At 39.2% G+C, this 5,792-nt stretch overlaps 1 protein-coding gene across 1 annotated transcript in view; it reads right to left on the bottom strand.

Annotated features, from left to right (window-relative positions):
• Nucleotides 1-5,508, bottom strand: part of LOC106874718 (uncharacterized) — a 16,976-nt gene extending 11,468 nt beyond the window's left edge. The window contains exon 1 of the mRNA XM_014922549.2: nt 5,406-5,508. The gene's annotated coding sequence lies outside the window, so the exon portion shown is untranslated. The remainder of the gene's footprint in view (nt 1-5,405) is intronic.
• Nucleotides 5,509-5,792: the final 284 nt, after the last annotated feature.

Here is a 5,792-nt window from a genome sequence, read left to right as displayed (position 1 = left end):
TATATATATATATAATGTACACACACAGGGTGGTGCAAAAGTAGTCATACAGTGTATATAATATACAAGTGTTAGCTTACTTTTGCACCATCCTGTGTGTGTATATACTGTATATATATGTGTGTGTGTACATGAATACATATATGTCCGTATATATGTATGTGTACATGTGTGTGTATGTGTGTGTACGTTTGATGTTTCATATTTTAACCTTTTCACCCACTGGAGCTGGTTTCTAGCCTAGAGGCATGACTCATTGGTTTCAAATTTTGGCACAAGGCCAGAAATTTTTGGGGAAGGGTTCAATCGATTAGATTGACTCCGGTGCTCAACTGGTACTTATTTTATCAGCCCTGAAAAGATGACAGGCAAAGTGAACTTCGGAGGAATTTGAACTCAGAACGTAAAGATGGACAAGATGTCGTTAAGTACTTTGTCTGGCGTTCAATGATTCTGCCAGCTCACTGCTCTACATTGCTCTTTCTTTGCGATTTAAACACTGTCAATGAAGTAGTCATGTACATATGAATCCTCCTCCTCATTATCATCATTTTTATTTAACGTTCCTTTTTTCAAGCTGGCATGGGTTGGGTGGTTCGGTGTGAAGAGAGGCGCCAGAGTGCTGCGCCAAGTTCCATTGTCTGCTTTGACATGGTTCATACAGCTGAAGCCCTTCATAATGCCAACCAATTCACAGGGTGGCACCAACTTCAGCGAGGTCAAAAATCCTTGCAAGATAAGACCCATGTAATGCGTATAGAATTGAGTAATAAGAAACTAGGATAGAGGGGATGGGAGCTGGTGACTTCTTGAGCAGGTGAAGAGTTTGGCTTTGCCCCTCTGGACAGACAGACAGACAGAAAGAAAGAGTGACAGTGAGAAAGAGAAAACGAGGCCAGTGTACAAGGTGAATATGAGGAACAGAAAAGGTGGATGTGAAGGGAACTGAGTGAGAATAGAATAACAGGTGAGGAGTGATGAGGAAATGGTCCTGTTCTGTGTGTAGACAAGGATGGCAGGTTTAGAAATTGTGTACGGTGTAAGCAGCAGAGACTATGGATAAGGAAGAGGTGCGCTGGGATGAGAGGAAGGTTACAGAGAATGAAGAATGTGCAAGAGCAATAAATAATAAGAGCACACAAGAAAAGAGATGTTCTGGAATGGTCAAGAAGTTCCCCAAAAGTAGTAGTAGTAGTAGTAGTAGTCAGTTTCTGTTATCTAGATGATCTAATTAACAACGGAAGTGGATGCTCTGAAAGCATAGTTGCTAGGATAAGATCTGATAGGAGAAAGTTCAGAGACCTATTGCTTCTGTTGGTAACAAAAGGCGTCTTTCTCATGGCGAAAGGCAGGTTGTATGATGACTGTGTATAGGACAGCAATACTACATGGCTGTGAAGAGAAAAAATGCAGATACAAATACCCTCCACATATTGTTCAAGCATCGAGAAGAGAAGCACGAGGTGTCTTGTTTCAAGGCTAACTGCGGTCTGTAGGGATTTAGGTTCCAAACTGTTTAACTGGGGTAAAAGGGTGTGGATGTTTAGAAGATTTGAGGAGCCATCCACGTCACAGCTTCATGCTCATTGGTCAATGTTTTGATCAATCACGTGAAACTGTAGTGATTGATCACTCATGATCACAAACTGATAATTTCTCATTTGGAGTTTGAATCCTTGAAAATGCAAAGAAATAGCAGTGTGTGAGAGGGAACTACAAGATGCCAGTGTTTGCAGATGGTTAAATACATGCTACCGTGAGTTGCATGGAAATCCATAAAACAGGACAATGCAAAAGATGAAGATTACATTCGATCAGAACAGGCGAAGAAGATGGAGATGAACACAATTCGACAATTCCCAAAGGAAAGTGTGTGCGAGCCTTGAGTGCATGTGTGTATGCGTAGAATAAGAAAAATATACATACATGTATGTAAGTGTAATAACAGAAACAATACCCAGGTGTCTAGAAACAAAAATAGATAAAACAGTAGGGTCATTATGGATTGGGAGGGGATTTAATAGTTGCATAGTGCTGAGTGAAATTGGACAACTTGTTTCTGGTTGAAGAATTATTATCATTAGCTCACCAAGCAAAATGCTGAGTAGCATTTCGTCCATCTTTATGTTGTGAGTTCAAATTCCACTGAGATAGCTTTGCCTTTCGTTCTTTTGGGGTCAATGTAATTGACTTACCCCTTTCCCCCAAATTGTGACTTTAGTAGAAAGGATTATTATTATTATTATTATTTGGTTTGACTCAGGGTTCTGTCTTATTCCTGGTAGGATTTATGTAGGTAGCAGGGTGCTACATGTAACCTTAGGTATCCACAGTTTTCAACAGTCTTTCAAGTGCTTAGAACCCTCCTGATAATCCTTGCTCTCCCTAAGAGACAAACTTTCTGTAGGAGCTCTACCGGACATTCTGTTCCAATAACCTTCAGCCATTTGTCTATATCTTGGCTTACTCTTCCCTATGCACCTCTCATCTCCCAAAAATTCTGGAGAAAATTATTTGCATGAAATTTCTAGAGAAAAAGAAACCATTCCAATAATTCTTTTTACTCTAGGCACAAGGCCCGGAATTATGGGGGAGAGGGTAAGTTGATTATATTGACCCAAGTACACAACTGGTACTTATTTTATGGAGCCTGAAGGGATGAAAGGCAATAATGTTAAACAGAATACTTTGAAGAATGTAGAAATAATGCTTCGAGCTTTTGTTATTCAACAACGATTAAAGGATAAAGGTGTTCTTCCAGCTGTTGTCAACGAAAGAGAGGAGATATGAAAGAGAGGAGGAGGAGGGAGAAAAGAAATGAGGAGGAGACAATAAACAATAAAGAAAGGACAATAACTGAACGTTATTTCGAATGTTTTAAAAAAGGGGATAGGTAGCGTTGTGGTGAGTGCAACGCACAAAAAAGATAACGAGCAGAGATACACAGCCGTACTGGCGACTGTATCTGTGCACAGAACATTAGGCAACCAGACGAATGTGCACATTTATAAAACATTGTGGAGACCAAGCTGCAATCAGCAATCTTAGGATAGGGAAACTCATAAATGGACACAAAAAGAAAAAAAGAAAAACAAGAAGGAAGAAAGCATAGTTCTGACGAATGAGAGAGAGAGAGAGAGTACTGGAGCCAAACTAGTGATACATGAAGAGGTGGTGTAAAAATGAGGTTCCTTGAGTTGCAGAGACGAAATGTTAAACGTTATATGAAGTTGGAAACAAAGATGTGTGGCTTAATGATTAGGGATATTCAATGCACGAAGGTGGTGTCCTTAACTAAGATGCTTAATGTCCTTGAGCAAAGTTAGTTGTGTCTGTGATTCAAAGGACCAGCCTTGTCACATTGTGTGTTATGCTGGATTGCATTGAGAACGATGTTAAGAGTACACGTGTCTGTGGAGTGCTCAGCCACTTGCACGTTAATTTCACGAGCAGGCCGTTCCGGTGATCGGATCAACTGGAGTATCCATCGTCGTAACCGACAGAGTGCCAGTTTTTTAAGGCTAGAAACAGTGCGGGGAAAAGTGATCAAGTATATTAAATGTGCATTTGGGGCCGCATAGAAGTGTGTAGTAGATCTAGGGGTAACATCGAGTGATGGAGCAAGTGAAGGTTTCAAATTGAGTTTAATTCGGAGCAAGTGTACTTCCGACGAGGTCACACAGACTATTGTCCTTTCTTGGAAGAGGAGAGGTGGGAAGTGGAGTGGACAGATGCGATCAGTTGCAAGTTGGACTGTAAGAAATGGAAATTGCGGAGGGTGGTGTACTGCAGTGGCCGTATAACAGGGTGGATGGTGAGGAGAAAAGGAATTTAGTTGCAGGTTTGTAACATGTTGCAATGGTCCAGCTGATAGCGAAGGTTCCAACCGTGGGGTTTGTCATTAACGTATAGTGAGAGAAAAAATGTTGTTGTAATTTTTCGATTTACACATAACACAAACATACGCACACTTACATGTGACCCGCACAACAAAATTCTACATTTCGTTCGCTGCCGGTTCTTGATTTTCTTTAAATTCTCCTTTGAAATCCCTTAACTTTGAAAATAAAAGCATAAAAAGAACAACAACATCTCTTCTAGCCCACGTAATTAAGTAGAATGGATAAATCATCGATTTCCAGTAACAACTTTGATGATGGTCAAAATATTACGGTCAGAAATATCAAGTTTAAACAAAGCATCAAGATACAATTAAGTAAACAGAAAAAGAAAAATGATGGAAACGTTTGGTTAAAGGTCGATAAATCATTCAATCATTTTTTCTTGCTATTGTTTACATTCTCAACAATAAACAGATTCCTTTGCTTTATACTAAACTAGCAGAGATACCCGGCGTTGCTCGTGTTACATGCAATTGTAGAATTAGACTTTTCTGTTATATTTTCTCTAATGAACTGGAATACCTACGATTCAAATTTCATCCAAATTGCAGACGGGGGTTCTCTCCCTCTTTACACACCCTAAAAAAATTCTAATCATGACACATGTATCCTATACTACTGATCTTTATGTGCAGAATCCAAAATTCCAGTCTTATGGAACCTGTTAAAAGGATTTTGCTCCTAAAAAATGGAGGTCATGGAGCTCTAAAATGTGGGAGTTAAGGCCCCTATTGGGGGGGGGGGGTGTCTTAATGTCAACCAGAGAAGTTGAATTGTTGAGAATCTTTTGAACTTAGGTCTTATATGTATTGTTCGAATTTCTTTGAAATAGGAAATATATATATATATATATATATATATATATATATAATTATATGTATTTATTTTCTCTAAGTTAATAATTAACTCGGACAAAATAAATTGGTTAATAGATACCAGGGTAGCAAAGATCACAAAATGACTGCGGTGTAACTCCTGTTTATGAAGTAGAAACTCCTTGTTATTTTGGGTACCTGAGTAAATATATGAATTTAGTAAATGGAGTAAAACGCATATGTTAAATATATATATATGTGTGTATATATATATATATATATATATATATGTGTGTGTGTGTGTGTGTGTGTGTGTGTGTGTGTGTGTGTGTGTGTGTTCTTGATATTCTTTCAAAGCAAGTTGTTTTACATCTAATAGACTAAATTTTTTTTTTTTGTCCGCTACAATGGGACGAGTAAACACAATACATTGACTCGATTAGAGGAAGTCGATTCTATCAATTGAAATGGAGTCGCTGTATCAGTTTCTTCGATTAAGAGGCGTAAGTTTGTATACAATAACAAGTCTCTGTTGTGGCTTAGATGAAAGTCTTGAATGTTCCCAGTATGTGTACATAAACTTTTACGGAAACATGGGGAAGCTTATGTAAACACAATAACAAAGCAAAATGGAAAACGAGTTTAGCAAAAAATACGATATGACGCGGTACAGAAAGTTATTAAAAACCTTGTAAATCAATCATCGTGACACTCCGTCGGTTACGACGACGAGGGTTCCAGTTGATCCGACCAACGGAACAGCCTGCTCGTGAAATTAACGTGAGCACTTCACAGACACGTGTACCCTTAACGTGGTTCTCGGGGAGATTCAACGTGACACAGTGTGTGACAAGAACAGCCCCTTTGAAATACAGGTACGACAGAAATAAAAAGAAAGAGTGAGAGAAAGTTGTGGTGAAAGAGTACAGCAAGATTCGCCACCATCCCCTGCCAGAGCCTCATGGAGCTTTAGGTGTTTTCGCTCAATGAGCACTCTCAACGCCCGCTCTGAGAATCGAAACCGCGATCCTACGACTGCGAGCCTGCCGCCTCCACTGTAAATCAATATGCAAAG

The sequence above is a fragment of the Octopus bimaculoides genome, chromosome 9 (genome assembly GCF_001194135.2).
Source record: "Octopus bimaculoides isolate UCB-OBI-ISO-001 chromosome 9, ASM119413v2, whole genome shotgun sequence".
Lineage (NCBI taxonomy): Eukaryota > Metazoa > Mollusca > Cephalopoda > Octopoda > Octopodidae > Octopus > Octopus bimaculoides.
Note: the sequence above shows the minus strand (reverse complement) of the source record. Positions and strands in the feature narration are given on the sequence as shown.